The 21,900-nt window shown below is 36.7% G+C and overlaps 1 long non-coding RNA gene across 1 annotated transcript in view; it reads right to left on the bottom strand.

Moving 5' to 3' along the window:
- The window catches only part of LOC111194541 (uncharacterized), a 64,734-nt gene that overhangs the window by 14,243 nt on the left and 28,591 nt on the right, over positions 1-21,900 (bottom strand). The window contains exons 3-4 of the long non-coding RNA XR_007438885.1: positions 5,077-5,139; positions 80-216 (exon numbers count right to left, since the gene is read on the bottom strand). This is a non-coding gene — a long non-coding RNA (uncharacterized LOC111194541). The remainder of the gene's footprint in view (positions 1-79; positions 217-5,076; positions 5,140-21,900) is intronic.

Raw genomic sequence — 21,900 nt, 5'->3', positions numbered from 1 at the left:
CTTTTGTTATTTCCTAAAGACAAGGGAAAAGTTTAAAGTGATCTCTACTAACACATAGAAAAAAGTGGGAGCTAGGTACCATTCTGGGATGAAGGACTCTTCCTCCTCTGCCTCTTCCTCTGGATGTGTACGCACCAACATCAGAACTATCAGTGCTCCTTGTGGACTTCTCCCTTTCCGTGGTTCAATTTTACGCCCGAGTCTATGTTGCATTATCTGTGAAAAACACACTGCCTGAAAATGTGTGGATATAAGAAATAATAAAAGTCACTTTAAAAATGGAAAAAAAAACTCTCTTTTATCTTTTTTATTATTAATATATTTTAACACAAATTAATCATTGTACCAAGTTTGGCCCCAACTTTCTTCTGTTTTTTTATTCTTTTTACATAGCTTGGTGATGTACATATTAGTGTTCTTATTTAGCGATATATAGAAATATAGCGTCACTTCTGTTAAATTAGAAAGAAAGTAGAAAGTAGATTTCATTTTATTATGTTAAAAACATTCATAACACCCTCTCCTCTCTCTCTTCAACACGCACTAAAATAGAACGCCATAGCACTCAGTTTACAAGTGCACCACTGCACTAAAAACACCTAGAAAGTGAATATTGTGATTAACACAGGTGCACCTTTAACAAGCTAACACAAGAGGGTGCTGCTGACAGAAAAAGAAAGATTGACTTACTGAACTACACTGACTACTACTCTCAAGGTAACTGGACTTCTGTCAAGTTTAAGACATTTTGGCAAACATCCTTATTGCAGCAGCCACTCATGCTCAGGACACAATTGCAATAAACCTCATGCATCTCTATGGCTGTAAATTAAACACTTATTTTTTGTGATAAAAGGACTAAAACAGGCCTCAAATTAAGGTTTGGATTGCGGCCTTGTCTCTAATGGTTGCCCTGATAGTGTTACAAATAAGCGATGAAGTGTAGATCTTCTGAACACACATGAAGCAGCCATCAGGAAGCCCTGAATCACAGGAAACGACCAAATATTTATATTCCACCGTCTCAAAGCCGTCATCCTTACAGCAACAGGTTACAAATACTTCCATAACATTGCTGACCCATAGGTCACATGGCATCCCACCCTGCATGTATGTATATTTTTACAATTACTAAAAGGTGGAGTGGTTTCCTGTGGACGTCACAGCGAGGGAGTCACCTTTCGACTCTGGTTAGCATCACAAATTCAGAAGACTCACTTCACAGAGCTTAATCATGAAGGATGTTCCAAAAATAAACTCATGTATAGCACCGCACACATGGTCCCGCAGTTACCGTCTTCATATCACATTCAGATTTGATTTCAGATTTCCCAGTGAGGCAATAGAACATTCCATAGTCGGTCTGTCGCAATACCCGGGCAACACATTGTTCCACTGGTGCTTTGCTTAAAATTACGCGGAGATGTTTACAGGAGTTCCAACCGCAGTCATGTTAGAATGCCCTTGGTGTGCTCTCGAAATTATGCACTGATCTAAATAAACAGCTTTCAGGCCTCAGCCAAAGTTTCCCCTGCATATGCGCTAGTAGTGGATTGTGTTTCGAGTAATTGGTTCCATCGTTTCCAGCAGTTGTGTTCAAAGAAAACCAGCCATTTTTCACTTATGAAACCTGACAATACCTTTTTGCTAATTTGTCCGTTTGTCAGTTGATGTAGCATATTTATAAATTAATATTAGCCACTGTGCTCAACGGACAGATTGAGAAGATTCTTTGTCCCCAGAGACATCAGCAGTGTTCTCAAGTCTCATTCTTTGAGCGTGCACCCACCACCCCCCACAACCAATCTCACTCCCACAAAACTTGAGAGCCCTGGACATCAGGTTTTTTTTAACTCAATCCCAGTCACTTCTATTTGTACATCTATTTGTACATGCATATGTGCATATGTACAATAAATAAGCACGCAGTCACTTATATCCTGTATCCAATGTTCTAATGTAGTCTACATTTTACCTATATTGTACCTATGCTGGTGTAACGACGCACTCATGTAACTTATTAACCACTTTATTTAGGTTTTCTCACTGTACATGCCCACTATATAACTATATCTAGGTCAAACCAACCTGTATTTTAGACTATGCTGTTAAAAACTATGATGGACCTTAACTCCCCCACCTCTGATACAGGTGTACAATTAGAGACTGCGACTACAGCCCAGGTCCCGTCATGCACAATTTGCCAGGCAACCTCTACACCATTCATCATTGGTCAGTTTCTGACCACAGGGCCAGGCCAATGGTGACCAGATGTTATTTGGGTGGCCAGAGATTGGCTATAGTGTCTCTTGTACTAGATGGACAATTAGAGGTTTCCAGTCCAGTGGCCAGAGAAAATCAGATTAATTAGAAACACACTTTACAGCCAGGAGCACGCTCTAGTGAACCAGAGAGAGGGGCAGTGCCCTAGCACAATTGGAGATTAGGTGTCTTGCTCAAGGGCACCTCGGCTGTGAACGTCAATGAACAAGAACAGCCTCCCCACGCTTTTTCCTTACAGTTCAGGGGTAGATCAGACCATCCAGTCCTGAGTAAGGTGACTATGATGTCTACATTCACAGCACAAGCCACATTTATCAATTTTTATATTTTCCTCAGATCGAATTTGGTAGCCTGTGTATTTCTAAAAAATGCATATGCAAATTTGTTGTCCTAATTTCAACTCTCTGCAAGAATCTGACTCCCTTTAGGCGGTGCTCTGTTGTATGCTATAAAAAAAATACAAACAAACAGGAAACAAGAAGAATTATGGGCATAATCTGCTATGCCCAAATTGTTGTTTGATGTGTGCATGCAAAAAGGAAATCATGCCAGCAAATGGATACACATCTGATCTAGGACCACATAAAATTCATCATGTGTGACAGATGTTTTATCTGTGTGGCAGTGTGAACACAAAAAAAACACAAATTCTGACATTTTCAGTTCCTATTTGGGCACTTTTTTTGCACTGAAACAAGATACATATAGTATCCAATACACGGCAATGTGACCTAGTCTGAACGACTTTAACGCAAAGAGAAAGGAAAAAATGGGTGTGACGAGAACATGGATGACAGCTATGAGTGAGGGTTTCAGTCCGAAGTGTCAAAAACGTTTAAAGAAACCAAGGATGCAAAAAAAAGCAGTGGGCATGGTCAAATAACGCTCCTTTTTTAAATCTAAACATATAATGGGTTTCCGAAACCGAAAGTAAAAAGAGCTGTGTAACAGACACGTGTTTCCAGAAGGAAGACAGTCTATTTAATCCACACTAATGCTCGTTTTAACTCTTGACTTTTATTCGTCGTAAAAGTAAAACAAATTAATCCAACAGACGTGCATCTTATGTCCACTTTTCCTTTATCTGAATATTTTAATTCAGTCCACAGCACAACGACACGGTCAGAAAACTACTCCTAATACACATGACGTGATGCTAGAGTTCAAAGCCAAAGCATTAAAATAAATCTATTGCTGTGAAAGCATAAAATTAATACACACTTAAAAATAAAGCATTTAAATAAAATAATATCTATGGCTTTGTCCAAGGCCGTTTAGGAGGCATTTGGCTCCTACACATGTAAATTACTGCTCTTATTTAGAAGGGTGAATTGTTCAGACAAATGTTGACTATAGGATAAGTGTAAACAGCTTAAAAACACGGAATATCATTTACTTTAGCCTAGAAATTTAAATACAGCCAAAGAGTTTTGCCAGGTGCACATACACCTGTTGATGACCGCAGCCTACAATATGTTATGGGATTCATGTTCGTCTGCTTTTTGTTTTATATATATATATATATATATATATATATATATATATATATATATATATATATAAATACTAAACTGAAAAAGCTGAAAGAAACTGCAGAGAGTGTGAAGATGCCTTTCAGATTTGTCTTGTGTTGTTTACCCCTACGTTCACACGAAGCGCAAAGGCCACGACCTTGAGGATTGGAGCTACAACAGAGCAGCAAGTGGGTGTGAGCTACTCTGATAAAATAACAAACACATCAGAAGTCAAAGGACTGAACAAACAATGAGCCAAGAGGTGGAAAAGAGTGAGAAAGAGAGATGAAAGCAGAAGACTGAATGTATCGTTCCACATGTTTGGCTGTCATCTTTTTTAGTCTTGGCTGGAAAGTCAATGAATTTACAAAGAAGCCCTATTGCAGGTGCCAAACACCAGAATGCCTTTATTCTTTTTCTCCAGTAAACTCACAAACACACACACACACACACATTTGTCTTGCTATTCTTGTGAGGACCTTCCATTGGTATAACGATTTCTGTGGCTAGTCATAACTACACATAACCCTACTCTTAACAATAATGTTACCCAGAGTTTCTTAAATTTTTTACTTTACTTTTTTACGATTCAAAATATTTTGTGACGCCCCTCCCCCACCTAATCTCACCACTCTATGGTCAACTAACCCCACAAAACGCATCAGAGAGGAATACCTGACAGGCAGTGGGAGTCTGGGTTGAATTCAGACGATTCCCCAGGTTAAGAACCCCTGACCCAACCCTAACCCTAACCCTAACTCTAACCTAACCCTAACTCTAATCTGAACCTCAACAAGCAAACGTAAATCATTTCACTTTTTTAGTTTTCCAGTTTAAAAAATCAGATTGAGTAGAAAAGGATCAGAACCACAAAAATGTCCCCACAAGCTCAAAATTATCATACACTGCAATCCTTGTGAGGACAGTTGGCCCTCACAACACAAACACACACACACTCAGACAAACTACATGTTATAGTAGTTACTAGATATCTCCTACTCCTATTCCCTTATAAAGCTATTATTAGTCATCACACCACAAATATAGCCTCTCTAATGGACGAATTAATCCGGGTTTCTTGGCCCGCAACAACTGTTGTCAAAGCGGCACTTTGTCATTGAGACTATAACCAGTTATCTAAATGACACACATGAGGGATTTCTCCTGGACCTGGCTGTGCTGGTTGCACGCCTACAAAGGAAAAGAGCTAAAAATAGAGTCCTGGATTCTTTATTTTCTTTTTTTGTTGTATAATGTATCTAGAAAAAGAATGACGCACCTCTGAACACTTCTCAGCTCTGATGGGGTCTTGTGGGACGACCAGCTCATTGGAACGCCATCCCTGAAGCATAAACACAGAAAAAGTGCCAGACTCTTAGATGAATTGCCCTACAGTACCACAGAGACCTACAGCTGTTCCAATATATTTTTTTTTTAAATAAAGTTGCATTAATTACCAAAAATAAAAGTGAATGAACTGGTTATGGTTTTAATGGTAAGATAAATGAAAGATAAACGAAAAGGTTTGAGAAATACTGCTTTAAAGCAACATTATGCTATGCAGGGGTGTGCCATATTGTATCTTACGCAATAATATTGCTAACATTTTTAAATATCATGAATGATATTATACCCTGAAATATTGTGCCATCTGTCCAGTATCATTCATTTTACTTTAATCCTGAATATATATATAGATATTTGGAGTGTATTATTGGTGTATTATGACATTCTGAATTTGACAAATCTGATCAAATTCTTTTATTTTTTTATCTCAGTTAGGGGTGTGCAATATCATATCATATGCAATAATAAAATTTAATATTCCTTTTTACAGTAGTGTATTCTTGAACTTTTTTTAATTAAGTGTTTTCTCATATCACCAAGAGTATCATTATCACAAAAATGGCATGAAATATTGTGATATTATTTTAGGGCCATATCACCCACCCCTAATGTAGCATTTATACCTTAAAATATCAGTTTCACTGCTCTTGTGAGCTGTAAACGAGATCTGTATAATTATATATTCTACAGGCTTGGCAAGCTGCTAACTGCACTATGTAACTTTGGTAAAATAAGTGTTTTCTAGAACTGCGTAACATATTTGTGTAAAATCCTGTAATATTAATGTATTAATGCACGTGAAGGTAAAGGCCAATTTAGGCCTCTGTCCCAACTCTACGCTGTAGACAACACATACTTTACACGTACCCTACATAAAACTGTGTACCTTACAGCATAGCCTGACTCAAACCTTCCTGAAAATGTAACTATGCATCACACAATGCAGACACATTTGCCACTTTCGCAGTTACACACATAGGCCTTTCTGTATTGACTCAATATAGAAATATAAATCAGCCTTAGCTCTGATCTTGTTAAGGATGCATGTGTATGGCTTGTCCTTTAGTGGTGGCTCAAAATACAAGGGGAAGTCCCACAGCAGGAACTGTTAAACAACGCTTCTACTAGCTTGTGGGATGACCAGTTCATTGAAATGTCAGTCCTTAAACATAAACACTGAATAGAGTCAGTTTCTTAGACTAACCTGCCCCACGGCACCATAAAGGCCTACAACCATTCCAATGCAGGCCTGAGACCTTTATCTACGGTAGTACAAAGGTGAGTAGACTAGAGCAGAACTGTGTCACTGTCTGCACTGATTGTAGACAAATCATCATCTTTCATGACAACTTAGTCATCCAGTGGACCTTTCAGCCTTTTATATTACTGTCTCGACTGTGCTATGATACTTTGATACTGTTTGCTTTTTCTGCATTTTAAGGAAAAGGGAAAAACAGAGGTTGGTTGAGGATATGTTTGGCCATGTTTAGAAATGTCTTTGTTAACAAATCATAGCTTACCCCCGGTTTGTAATTACTGTGGCTTTGCAGAAATAATCGTAAAGGATTCGGACAATGACATATCAGATGAACCTCCTCGAAATTACAGCGACTTCTATATACATGGCACCCAGCCAGACAAATGTTATGGTCATTAAGGGTATATTGATTACTTGTAAATTTAAATCATTCTATACTTACTGGAAGCCAAGAAAGCAGACAATTAACAGATGCTTATCTTTTCTATATGGTCTGTCAGGCATGTACTGTATAACTATACAAACTATACAGCTTTTTTATAGCATTTTTTTTATAGCATTTCATTTCAAGTTTTGATATAACTGTCACACACAGATTTTAGGATTAACATATGACATTATTATATATTCTATGTATAAATGTAGGGTCTTCCCAGAAATTGGGAAGTCAGAAGTCTTTTATTTATGTTTAATATTATATTATATTAAAATTCCATCTTATTATCTTCCACTTCTTTTCAGTCAGGGAAGCAGTGATACTGAAGCCAACCTGTAATCATTGGGCTCAAGAGAGGAGTCTGTCCAGCTCCCTCTCCCAAATCAGTGCGTTGGAATGAGCCTGTGAGAATGAGCCCACAGCCATGTATGTCTACAGAAGAGGACTGGTCAAAGTGTAGCTCACAGGCCAACATTGAACTGGATGTTGGATTTAAGTGTTGGATTTACCCTAACAACACCTTTAATATGGAAGTAGGGCTGAGTAATGACTAAAAATCCAAACTAACAGAGAACATTTTGAAAAGATTCCAGAAATGCTTTCAAACAGAAGTTACAGATGTTCATATATCGCTTAATTAAATGAAGTGAAAGACTACAGCAGCAGTAAAACTGTACCACAAAGGTTAGCCTGTAGCATTACAGACATAATGTGCTCTCTCAAACACCCAGCAGTCGAACCAGCGATCCTCAGATCATAGAGGCAGTGACTTATTCTGCTGAACCACTCAGAGCCCCCAATATATCAATATTTACAATATATTAAACAGCCCTATTATTAGCTAAACATTCAAAAAACAAAATATAATGTGATGTTATAAAATGTTTTAAAGCTCAACCTAAAATCTGTCAACCTTCTTTTTGTATATTATATTGTCTCCTTGGCCCTCAGCACCATGTATATTCTGCCCCATTCATTGAACACACACACAGTTCACAGTAAAACCAACAATTAAATAGAAGTCTGACCCAGTTGCCCTCAGCCTACACTCTGAAATATGTTCCTGCTGGGTCACCGTTTGAGGTTTTCTCCTCACAACAGAAGGATTTCTCTATCATCCAGTACAGTAGGCTTCCCTGCTCAACCAGGTCATTTCTCCACTGCTTGTATCAACACTGGTTTCTTTTTTCGTAATGTTGTTACAAACAGTTGACTTTACAATCCCTCATGTTTTGGTTAAAGCTGGGTTTCCTGCTAGTGACATGTTTGTAGAATGAAAAAAGTGAAAGTAACAGTAAAAGTATGGGATATGACATGAATAAAAAAAACCCTCAAAAAAGCACTATACATAGTCTATGTATAGTCTATACATAAAATATAGTAAAGGAATACAAATAAATTGGTCTTTATTATGTCACACAAACGATATATTAGGGGTGAGCGATATGGCCCTAAAATAATATCACAATATTTCATGGTATATTCGCGAAAATACTCTTGGCGATATGACAAAACGCTGAATTAAAAACCAATATTTCAAGAATACACTGATGCAACAAAATGAAAATTTAATTTTAGTATTGCATATGAGATAATTTGGCAGATAATAAAAAAATAAATTCCATGATCTTAATAATGCACTCCAAATATCTCCATATATCCAGAATTAAAGTAAAATAAACGATACTGAACAGCTATAATCTGTCTATAGTAGTTATATAATGGGAAATGAGAACAGTGTGAATTTTCCTTTTGCTAAAAACAGCAAAACAAGTAGCACCCTGATATGATAATTAGGGGTGGGTGATATGGCACAATATTTCAGGGTATAATATCATTCACGATTTTCACAAATGTTGGCGATATTATCGTATACGATACGTTATGACATATCCCTAAGTTTCCAAAGTGTGGGCATGTTCAATGTGGGCTGAGGCAAAGATTGGGACCTATACAAATATGCAAATTTCCCCATTGTAGAATTAATAATAGGGATTTTTTCTGATCTTGACCTCCACAGTTTCCCTAGATTGACATTTTTAACATCATACAATGTTGAACGCCTGAATGCCACTGCCTAAACTGCCAACCAAATACAAAGCTTATTCTGAAACTCAATTCCCTCTAAGAGTCCTCTAGGCAACTACATCTATATAAAGATTACATAGCGGACGCCTATAGAAGAAGTTAACCAAGCATTCTTAGCATTCTTTCTGTCTTTTTCAAATTAAAGCGTTTTACTAAATTCACCCTGACAGTGTGTTTTTATTTGTGTGCATAGTACATTAACTGGCAAGACATGTTCTCCGACATAGTCAATAAAACAAAAATATAGATAGCAGAAAACACTGAAAAATGGCCAGTGCTGATAGAAATTCCATTTTAGTTTTGACACTTTGACTTTTACCAAATGAAATTCTCAAACTAAAAGTTACCGGCCGTCTGTAGATTATACAGGGTTATATTAGGTTTGCCTGGAGAGAAACAGATGCATTTGTTACAGATGCATTTGTTATTGTTATTGAGCAAAAAAACAGGTAATTTATTATCAGACAAAGGTTTTCATGAATATATATATATCAGTGGCGGATGCTGGTCTTTCAAGGAGGGGAAGCTCAATTTCGGCCTACATCTTAACATATGTAGTTTTATTTATACGTAAATTCTACTCTCCCTGAGATTTTTTTTTGTAAACAAAAGGCATTATTTTCAAGTTTTCACTACACAACAAAAAGGTTCCCATTCTTTACATTGAACAATTACATAAAAAAAGATGCTATGACATTAATAAACATAAAATGATCAGTAAAAAAAAACCATTACGCAAAATCTTTAAAGTTGGTAAAGGAAAAAATGCAGGTAAATTTATTTCCTTTTTGGACAGTTTTAATTTCCTTAAATAATCCCTTTATTAATTTAAATTATTTCAATTATTTTTTAATAATAACACAATACTTACTACTGGCCCCTGTTCATTTATGTCCTGAGATAGTTTCATCAAGAGGCGTGGCCATCAGTACATTTTATTTGTTACAGCAGCTCACTTTATCATACCAGAACAGCTGAAAATACCTGTTACTGTTCCCCACCTTTTACACCAAATTAATCTGAGCAGTTGATCTGCCTTGCTGTTTAACTCTAAGTGTTTCTTCGTAAGGAAGACTATCAAATGCATTTTTACACTAAAAGATCGCTGATTCGCTCATTTCGCTGTCAATCAAAAAGGGACTCCGCCTCAGACAGATCATCCAATCATCACGCAGAAGCTGAGCGTCCGGGCCGAGGCCAGCCCACTGGTCCATAGACCCCCAGAGACGCTGAGTGTCCGATGGGCGGGACAAAAACCAGCATTTATCCAATGACTCGTCTCGTTTCGCCGCGCGCTTTGCTCCGCTATTGAGCTCTGTGGACGCTCAGCGTCCGCACTGTTCAAAGCAGCGCCGTGAAGCTGCGGGAATGAGTGAGAGGAAAGCCGCGGCGTTACCAGTGATAAGAAGCTGATTCTGAACTAAGTTCAGCGCGGTGTAGCGCATATTTAATCAGTGACATGTACACACAACAGCATAGGCGTGCACACATAGACATCAGGTGGTGCTAAAGCCCTTTATTAACCAAAGTGCACTTTTGAAGCTTCGTTGTTTTTTTTTATATTATTATTATTATTATTATTATTATTATTATTATTATTATTATTATTAAGATTTTACTGAAGCCATGTTGAAATGATCTTTTGAAAACCTGTGCGATTAAAAACGAGTGAAAACAGAATGCCCTGAAATCAGCTCACACACGACACCGCTCTCTTCCTCTGTCACGTGACCCCGCGCGGTCGCGCAAGCATAGGCCAGTCACGAAGCCGGTTCAGGAAGAAAGTCCCGCCTCTTAATAGAAACAGCCAATCAGCTCGCTGGTTTTGCGGAGCGCGGAGGAGAGTGGGGAAGCCACTCCCCTTCTCTGTGGAGGAAGTTTTCTTTTTTAGATTCAGCAGCGGGGTGCAGCGAGCTGACGTTAAAACAGATCTGGATATACAGCGATTATTTTTAAAGGTAACGGAGCTTACCATGTACACTGTTATGAGATTATTTCTGATAGCTGGTTAAAAATAAACGACTCAAAACCCACAGATCAAATCCTCTGTGAGCTTGTGATAGTCATTGTGACTTGTAGACTAGGATTACTGTAAATTATAATGAAGGAAAATTATTTTAGCTAGCTTAACTAGTTAGCTAGAAGCTGGATGTAGTGGATAGACAGAATTTAGTACAATACTTCATGTAGGTAGTTAAAGCAGTTTCTTAACCCATCCATATGATCAGCTAATAAACTCTCATTTATTGAGTTTACCTGTTAAAATCCCTTAGCCCCTTAGATTTACTAATGGAATATATCTGGTCCTTTAGTAAAAGCTCATGAAACTAACAGACTAGGAGGGTTTGGGTCATCTAAAGTTCATATTAACATTTGCCAAAAATCTCTATGAAACATAAGGTTACATTCTTTTACGTAAAAGACCACCATCATAAGTACTTTTAGTCGAAAAAGGTGGGGTAAATGTAAATATACAAATATACAACAGAATTGACATGCCAATACATAATAATAATAGTAATAATAATAATATCTGTTATATTCTGTTAAACATTAGGTGATACCTCATCAGTTTGTTTTTTCATATATTTATATATAGTTCAGACATTGCATGCATATTTTTTTATCAACAGTAAATGTAAAGTGGAGTAACATGTTTAGGTTGTAAAGTGACCTTTACTTGGATGTAACTAATAATAAACAGAAGTACAAAAAGAATGGTTTATTTATGATTAAAGGTAATTCCACAAATGTTGTTTTAAGAGACTATAAAATGGGCTTATTCAAATAAGCAGATTACATTATATTATATTATATTATATTACATTATAGATGTGACCCCCCCCCATATCAAACCTGCTCCTAGCAAGGCACACTAGATGTGCTGCAGCAGCAGTTCAGTTCAGCCAGTCTTCTACACAGCACGCACGGTAACTTCTCTCCCGTGTCCCACCAGCCAGGTAACATACACATCAAGTAAAATCGTACCGTTTGCCCTCAAAACCCAACCTGAAATCAGTTTGTTGTGCAGTAATATGTCTCATACAGCACCAAACTACTATGTATTTTATCAGTTGGTGGTGTGAAATTTTTCCATTGACAACTCACGTTTAGAGAATGTTACAAATAAAAGTCAAATTTCATTCAACATGAGTGTAATTTTTTTTATAATGAAGTGTTCCACGTGTGCTAAAAAGTGCCCTTTTTCCCCCCTGAGCACTTGCCCCCCAAAATGTCTGTGCACGCCACTGCACAACAGTATATATTTAATCACTTATTTTTTTACATTTTAGGGGAAGCTGAGCTTCCCTTGCAGTCTTAGAGCAACCGCCACTGATATATATATATATATATATATCCATCAAAAACACACAGTGTCAGACTTTATGCAGCAATATATGGCTGGATGGCTCAAAATAACACAAATAACTGGAAAGTCGAGATAAAACGAAGATGAGACAGAAATGAGACAGCTTTTTTCACATGATCACATGAGCACATGTCACATGATTTCACTGGAACTTTCAAACTCTGTTCCAAAGAACAACATAAGAAGCCCACAGTTAAATGCAATTTCAATTCCACGTAAGTCCGTTTCAGTCATGAGCACGTCAACAAGTCTACACAAAGTACAAAGATGACAATCATGTTTTAGAACAGTCTGTTAAGAGTGTAATCACAACAGCAGCATTAGTATGTTCCAAAGACAACATGCTCTGACATTCAGTAAATTATACCTTATTATTAGCTGTTTCTCACTGTATGACACTAGTTTAAAGTAGACCTAAAATTTTGTCCAAACCCAAACACACCAGGATCTTCTTAGATTCAATCCAACACACAGTGCCAGTTGCTTAGTCTGAACCCAACCAAACCCAAAGCACAATATGGTTTCATCCCAAAACTGTCCAATAAATGGTTACCAGAAGCCCATACCATTCAATTTTAACACAAATGCATTATATTTATAATAGTAGCACAGCAAACCTACTGTGTACAAACAATAATAGCTATTATGAAGCATAGAAAATAGTAATAAAATAAACAACCACCCAAGTTAACATTTCAGTTTTGGCTTACCAAATGTATTTTTTAAGTTTTGCTGTTCAGCTCCAAGTTAAAAACTATACTACAGCGAAAGTGCAGGATGAATTCAGTTATAAATGGCACCCAGGCCTGAATTGGAACCCAACCCTAAGTCTGGCCCATATTTGAAAAATGTAAGCTCAGCATAGTTCTAACAGGAGACCCTAATGCTATGTCACCTTACCTTGACCAATCACCAACCTCCACCTGTCTTTAAAAGACGTCTTGTCACACGTTTCCCTGCTTTCAGAAGCGGACAATTCACATTTCCCTCCATCCTCCCCATCATCACCAGGTTTTTTCTGTCTGTTTGTCCTGAGTTTTGGCCTACTACACATCTGCAGCATCTGCAATGGTTCATATGTGATGAGGATTGGGTAGATGATGGCGCCTTACTTTAAATTAAAGAATTAACCTTTGTTATTCTATTTAAATCGTTCTTGTTTCATATGCTCATATGCCCTGGAGTCTGCTGGTAGAACTCTCATCCAGATCCACATTAGCTGTCAGGTCCAAGTTTTAAGTCTTTTTACGAATAAACTTTAGTTCATATTAAATCCTGATCTGGGTTAGGTTTAAGAAGTAGTGATAGATTGTTCTAGTTTCAGCATTAAGTCTCAGATCCTTCCTCCTTTCTTGTGGATATTTAGTGGGGTGCGTGTGTGTTTGTGTGTGTTCAGTTCATTTGTGGCAGTTCCACAGATCATTATTGATCCTCGTGGTGTTGGGTTTGAGGCTGGATAGGGGTCTCTATGGATGAGCTGTCATTTTATGAGAGAAATATTACTTGTTTCATACTCTTTCCTATTCTAAAAGAACCATGGTCTGGCCTTGTTACTCCTCCTCTGGCGTTGCTACAGTATATAGTATATAATATATAAAATATTTTAAAACATAAATGTCCTTTTCTTCAGATAAACTATTAGACTCATGGGTTTATGATTAATTCTTAATATTCTGATGATACTTTCCCATACATGACTGAGCTTTTAAGCCCTACCTTGATCATCAGTTATATTTAAGAAAACCTGAGAAAATCTCAGTGAATCTGACCCACTTCCAGTAAATTAATTTGGGCTTACAGTCACCAAAAAACTTTAATAAGGACTAGGAATCACTCGCAATTTTAAACCATTATTGACACAGATTACAGGCGCCATCTTGGATTTCCCAGAGAATAGCCTCTTGTTTGCTTAAACTGAACTCCTCCGCAGAGTCTGTTACTTTAGCTTATCTGCTATACCAGCCAATATTTTGGAGTTTATTTGTATTCATAAAATATACTGTCAATCTATTAAAACCACTTCAAAAATTCTCAGAATGTTTTAAAGTCCTGCCATTAGAACAGGCCTCTTTATAGCAGATAAACATGAAACAGACATGGGTTTAGAGTGGTATAAAGCCTTCTGACTTTGAGCAGTAAAGGCCCTGGGAATCTGGTGCTGCATCTAGTACTTTTGGGATACAATTGGAAATTGGGGATGATGAAGGGTAGAGTGATGATCCACGTTTAGATCTCATTAACAAGATTTGTTACTAAATGTAATCATTTCTGTTACTAAATGCAATCAAATTCTTAAATTCATTTGGCGGTCATCTTTGCAATGTCAGTAGCCAGTTATTTTCAGCCACACAAGACCAGACTCTGACCTCTATGGGTCAAGAGAAACCAAAATACTATAACCTGGACGTTAAATTACTGTGCTGAATCACTGATACAATCATTGACGTACAATAAAATAAATTTTGTTCTGTTCTTGTTACTGTGCTTGCACAGATCTCCACATGGAGAAGAGGTGTGTGATTTCCCACCATCATGCTAACCCTTCTCTACTTACTGTTTCAGTGATTAACACTTCAGCAAGTGTGTCATTATTGCTCCAGGTGAAGTATGGAGTTAAATCAGTGTCACCAGAACCTGAAACAAAAAAACATGATTCTTGAAAATAAAGAGTGTGTAATCTGGTGTTCTTGAAAAATTTACCTTCAAATATTTAGATATTTAAAATTCAGGTCTTGAAATTTCAGATAAGGACTGTTTTAAAAAATTCAGGTACAAAATTTTTAAGTAAAAAAAAAAATCATGTAGCAAAAAAATAATTCAGGGATTAAAAATTCAGGTTGTAAAAATTCAGGTTATAAAAATTCAGGTCGAAAAAATGCAGGTTATAAAAATTCAAGTTGTAAAAATTCAGGTAAAAAAAATTCAGGTCGAAAAATTTCAGGGAAACATCCGGGGTACACAGAATGACCAATCAAGCGCAGAGCTAATCGAGCTCACAGCGGCCAATCACAACACAGCTCTGAAGCCTGTGGGAGCTGCGTCTTTTTTCACCTGTGCAGAAGCTCCGTGGCAGCTGCTGGGAGAACACAGCTCCTACAGTCGTAAGTAAACTATAACTTGTTTACTCGTCCTCACGTTCGTAAAAACTCTTAAAACTAGTGTTTATTGTTGAAATGGTTGTGTGTTCATGATTGGAAGTGGCTCAGAGCGCGAAATTACGTTAGGTTAGGAGAGGGTCAAGTTAGCTAAGTTTAGCTTAGTTAAACCTAATTTAGCTTACTTTAGGCTAGTTTAGCTTACTTTAGCTTAGTTAAGCCTAGTTTAGCTTACTTTAGCCTAGTTTAGCTTACTTTAGCTTAGTTAAGCCTAGTTTATCTTAGTTAAGCCTAGTTTAGCTTACTTTAGCCTATTTTAGGTTAGTTAAGCCTAATTTAGCTTACTTTAGCCTAGTTTAGCTTAGTTAAGCCTAGTTTAGCTTACTTTAGGCTAGTTTAGCTTACTTTAGCTTAATTAAGCCTAGTTTATCTTAGTTTGGGTTAGTTTAGGTGAAGTGATGTGAGGCAAGGTGAGGTTACGTTATTTGAGTCTAGTTTAGCTCAGTTTAGGTGAGGTATCTTATGTGATGTTAAGTAGCTGGCATTGAGACTGGGTGACTGGATGAAAAATAAACAGTGGGTAAATTAGCTATTTCATGGATTTGTAGAGCGTCCTCTTATCTCAGTGGTTTAATTAATTATTTAAGTTCATTTAATTAATTATGAATTATTAACAAGTAATGTTGAATCATAGCATATTTGAAGTACATGTTATACACATGCATCTTGTGCAAACGTTTAGGCACAGTTGTGTTGCCAGTGATGTTCAAATGTTTGCATAAAACTGTTATTATTATTTGTGTTATTTATGATTTAACTGCTGACTACGGCAAAAACATTTCAGGAGAATAGTTACTGTATTCTAAACATATTAGGGCTGTACCCGGCTCAGGATTTTGTCAGTCAAATTGGGTTTGTCCATCAATACCAACGGTTCGACTATTTGTTTCCACCCACCCATAGATTATTTAGCAATCAGTGTATCAAATTGCACGTTCCAGTTCTGACGCATTAAGAAGAATACTGTAAACAGTCTGCATTGCAGCCTAATTTAATTACTGACATATCCTACCAGACAACACAAGTGTATTTATGCTAAAAAAAATGAGAAATGCTTAGTGTTTCAATTATTTGCATACAAATGTATTCTGTTGTGTTTTGTAGATTTGTCTGATGTTTGCAGACTCTGGGGAAACCACTCCACATCATGCTTTGGAAGCTGCTTTGCCTCCTAAATGGGTACAAACGAAGTTCTGTTTTAAAACATTTTGTTGCCAATAAATGACAGTTATCTATTTTATGTTCTTTGGCTGTCACCTACTTGTATTGCTAAGATAAGGTCAGAACAGTCTGATATAATGTACAAACAGTAGTATGAAAAAGTCTGGGCACCCCTGATCATTTTCAAAAATGTTCTTTATAAGTCGTTGGTTGTTTGGATCAGCAATTTCAGTAAAATATATCATAAAGCAGATGAAGACAGTGATATTTGAGAAATGAAATGAAGTTTATATGATTTATTGAAAGTGTTCAATAATTCTTTACAAAAGCCAGGTGCAGAAATTTGGGCATCCCAAAAGAAAAATTACATCCATATTTAGTAGCTCCTTGTTTTGCAGATTAGCAGCCTATAAACACTTTCTGTAGCTTCCAATGAGAGTCTGGCTTCTGGTTAAAGGAATATTTTACCATTTTTCTTCATTTCCAGTTCAGTCAGGTTTAATGGTTTCTGATCATGAACAGCCCGCTTTAAATCACACCACAGATTTTCAATAATATCCAAGTTTGGGAACTGAGATGATCATTCCAGAATGTCATACTTGTTCCTCTGCATGAATTCTTAAGTAGATTTTGATCAGAGTTTAGTGTTTTAGAGTCGTTGTCTTTAAAAATATTCCCAGTACCTGCACTCACCATACAGCCCCACAGTATGATGGAACTGGCAAATGTTAATTTTTTTCCCTCTTCGCCACCATGCACACCGTCACTGATGTTTAAATAACTCAGTTTTAGTTTCATCAGCCCACAGCACTGTATGCTAAAATTAAACTGGCTGTCCAAATCTGCTTTAGCATACCTCAAGCGACTGTGGCGTGTGCACAGAAAAGGCTTCTTCTGCATTTCTCTCTCATACTTGTGCAAAGTGTGCTAAATGGTTTGAAGATGCACAGTGACTCCATCTTCAGTAAGATGATGATATAGGTCTTTGGAGCTGGTCTGTGGGTTGACTATGACTGTTCTCGCCATCCTTCGTCTCTGCTCCAAACTGTGCCTGTGGTCTTCCCTTTCCTCACTATGTTTCTCACAGTGGAAACTGACAGCTGAAATCTCTGAGCTTTTTGCATCCTTCCCCAAAAACATGAAAAATCTTTGTTTTCAATTCATTTTATAGTTGTGTTTTGAGGCTGCCATGTTGCCACTCTTCAGAGAAGATGTAAAGAGGAGGAAAAACTTGCAATTGGCTACATGAACCCTTTCTGATAATTAGATTCACTTGTGTATGTAGGTCAAGGGTCAATGAGCTTACCAAACTAATTTTGTGTTCCAATAATTAGTGCTAAATATATTCAAATCAATACAACAAGGGTGCCCAAAGGTATCCATCTGCCTATTTTTGTTTAAGGAATAATTACGCACTTTCTGTAAAAAATAAAGTTAATTTTACTTCTCAAATATCACTGTGTTCGTCTGCTATATGATATATTTAACTGAAATTGCTGATCCCAACAACCAATTTCATTCGTTATTGCCTGCAATGGATGCGACAAGTGCTTCCATCATTCCTGTGTAGGAAACCCACCTGAAGAAGAGGAGTTCCTTTGCCCATTATGTAAACATTAAATTGCATATACAGTATATTGACCTCCTAAAAAGTGACTGAGCTAATTCAGGTCCAGGTAGTTTGTCCCAGTAATCTCACAATTAATTATATGGAGTTCAGTGATGAGAGCTTTCAGACTGGTGTCTTTATACTGCACTCAGCTGATCCCCATTTCACTAACTGAGAGACTAGTAACACCAACTACCTGAAATTGGATAATTAATACTTTTATACAATCACTTACGTTTTATATATCTATACACTGACATTTTGTGTATTTGACCGTTTAAGCCAAATGTGATAGACATTGTACTTTTATTTTATGTAAATAAATGTGTAAACCCTTCAACCAACCTTGTTTAATGGTTCTTTTTCATTGTCTCCGTTTCAAACTGCAAAGTTCTATGTTTAGAACACAATATTATTTCAATCTTTGTCATTATAAATCACAGCACATAAAAACAGATGGAAACTGTCCTGAAAAGAATGAGTATATTTAGGTCAATAAATATGTTTACTTTTTGTATTGTGAATAATTTGCTTTAGTAATGTAATACATTTAGCAAACAATTAGTCTTTGTCTACTCCAGGATTTTGACATACTCTAAAATAAGCTTTTTTACTTGTTAATGAAATAAAAACCTATTGCCATGCAGTGGATCTTGATAATTATCCCCTACAGCTGTGACATTCAGGGGTAAAACTCTTGTTTTCTTGACCTAAGATAACTAGTCTAGATAACTAAAATAACTAGACTTAAGTACAAGTCTTTTTAGAAAACATGTTTATTCTATGAAATGTAGGAGTTTACAAAACATACAGAACATTAGCTGGTGGAAAAATAAAATCATAAAATAAATCATTCTCCAATATTAAAACATTCTACATGTGGTATCTCAAACAAATATACATATAATACTGTGTAGAAAGAGGATCACACAAAGTAGCCATAGAGTGGCTTACATACACACACACACACACACACACACACACACACACACATATATATATATATATATATATATATATATATATATATGTATATGTATGTGTGTGTGTGTTATATATATATATATATATATATATATATATATATATATATATATATATATATATATGTGTGTGTGTGTGTATGTAAGCCACTCTATGGCTACTTTGTGTGATCCTCTTTCTACATTATATATATATATATATATATATATATATATATATATATATATATATATATATATATACACACGCTAATAAACACATACAAACCAGTTAACACATTTTTTAACAGCACATTTCCCCTAGTTTTGGTAATATGCAGTACTTCGCACGGTCACAACCTAAAAAACAAGACACAACAGAATGTATGTTAGACAAAATAAAGCAAAAAATAAATAATTCAACATTAATGATAATGTTACATTAGATATTGGTAATCAACATGTATTTGGATGCCAAATACATCTAAACTGATTAAACTGCACTGACATGAATTAACAGCCAGAAAGTCCAGGAAAGGTAATTAGATATTTATATACACATATATAAATATAACAGCTAGCCAACGCCAGTCTGTTAAATGGGGAATGTGGCAATAGCATGGTGTACGAACCTCAATAGTTACATACACAAGATATCTAACTAACTAAAACAGAAATAAACTGATTTCGTCAGTCAATAATAAACCACAGAGATAAGAGGACGCTCTACATATCTATTAAATAGCTAATTTACTCACTGTTTATTTTCATCCAGTCACCCAGTCTCAATGCCAGCTACCTAACAACACATAAGACACCTCACCTAAACTGGGCTAAACTAGACTCAAATAACGTAACCTCACCTTGCCTCACATCACTTCACCTAAACTAACCCAAACTAAGATAAACTAGGCTTAACTAAGCTAAAGTAAGCTAAACTAGCCTAAAGTAAGCTAAATTAGGTTTAACTAAGCTAAACTTAGCTAACTTGACCCTCTCCTAACCTAACGTAATTTCGCGCTCTGAGCCACTTCCAATCATGAACACACAACCATTTCAACAATAAACACTAGTTTTAAGAGTTTTTACGAACGTGAGGACGAGTAAACAAGTTATAGTTTACTTACGACTGTAGGAGCTGTGTTCTCCCAGCAGCTGCCACGGAGCTTCTCCACAGGTGAAAAAAGACGCAGCTCCCACAGGCTTCAGAGCTGTGTTGTGATTGGCCGCTGTGAGCTCGATTAGCTCTGCGCTTGATTGGTCATTCTGTGTACCCCGGATGTTTCCCTGAAATTTTTCGACCTGAATTTTTTTTACCTGAATTTTTACAACTTGAATTTTTATAACCTGCATTTTTTCGACCTGAATTTTTATAACCTGAATTTTTACAACCTGAATTTTTAATCCCTGAATTATTTTTTTGCTACATGATTTTTTTTTTTACTTAAAAATTTTGTACCTGAATTTTTTAAAACAGTCCTTATCTGAAATTTCAAGACCTGAATTTTAAATATCTAAATATTTGAAGGTAAATTTTTCAAGAACACCAGATTACACACTCTTTATTTTCAAGAATCATGTTTTTTTGTTTCAGGTTCTGGTGACACTGATTTAACTCCATAGTGAAGAGCTTCAGGCACTTTCATCCGAATGAAAAGGATGCCTGAGGGAGAGGAACTGGACATCAAATGGACTCTTGACATCCCACAGTGGTTGTAAGAGCCCTGGCCCCGTTTCTGTGCTGTGCATGGGCTTCTCGCTCGGCAGCCAGGTATTTATTTATTTATCTGAAGATTATAGTACTGGAGTACTGCCCATAAACCCTCCATCTGTTCCACATTAGCTGCTTTTAACACCCGATATTCACACGGTAAAAAGAGCTGGCCTGTTTTTAATGGAGATGTGAATCTCTCTCTCTCTCTCTCTCTCTCTTGCTATTCCTTTATCTCTCCATCCCTGTCTTTCTCTGTGTGCCTTCCCATCTCTGTGTCTGTCCCTGGCAGACTCCTCCTCTGGTTTATATCCTCAGCTTGCAAGATGTTTTACTTCTGGAATGACTTCCAGAGGGAATGCTTCTTTAGCGTCATTGAAGACTTTCCTTATTAGCCAAACAAGCTGAAGACTATCCGTGTGGGAGCATCTGAAACTTACGCAATGGCAGAAAGAGACATGCAACATGTGTCCTGCAAGTCCAAGTCCAGATCACCTTTGTCAATCTGCAATTGACAATTGCCAAAGTCAAGGGCCATACACAGGCAAATCAGATTTGCATCAGATTTTTTAAATGTCTGTCTACACTGTTTCTTGCAGGAAATTAGATCAGATTTGCATGTCTGGACATCATGAATACAACAAGTCTGTCGTCAGAAACTAATCTTTGGCATTCTAATTGGACCTTTTGAAATCCCTTTAATCTAGATTTTATGAGGTTTTTTTTGTTTTTTGAATTGCAGATAACGCAAAAGACACTGAAGTCTGATTTGAGTGTTAAGAACACCTGGACTGAGCTGCACATGTAAAGGATGGTTGCAATTGCATTTCCTGCAATTTGGCTGTCCAGACTATCAAAAATGAATCTAAACACAATCTAGATATGTCAAAGATATGATTTAGGCTGGCTGTCTGGATATAGCCAAAGTGGCTTAGGTTTTTATAACCAGATATATAAATAAAGAGTGGCCAAAGGTGAAAGAGGCCACAAACGGGCAAATCACATC

Source organism: Astyanax mexicanus, chromosome 4, assembly GCF_023375975.1.
Source record: "Astyanax mexicanus isolate ESR-SI-001 chromosome 4, AstMex3_surface, whole genome shotgun sequence".
NCBI classification, from domain to species: Eukaryota; Metazoa; Chordata; class Actinopteri; order Characiformes; family Acestrorhamphidae; genus Astyanax; species Astyanax mexicanus.
The sequence above is the reverse complement of the archived record's forward strand: the minus strand, read 5'-3'. Positions and strand labels throughout refer to the sequence as shown.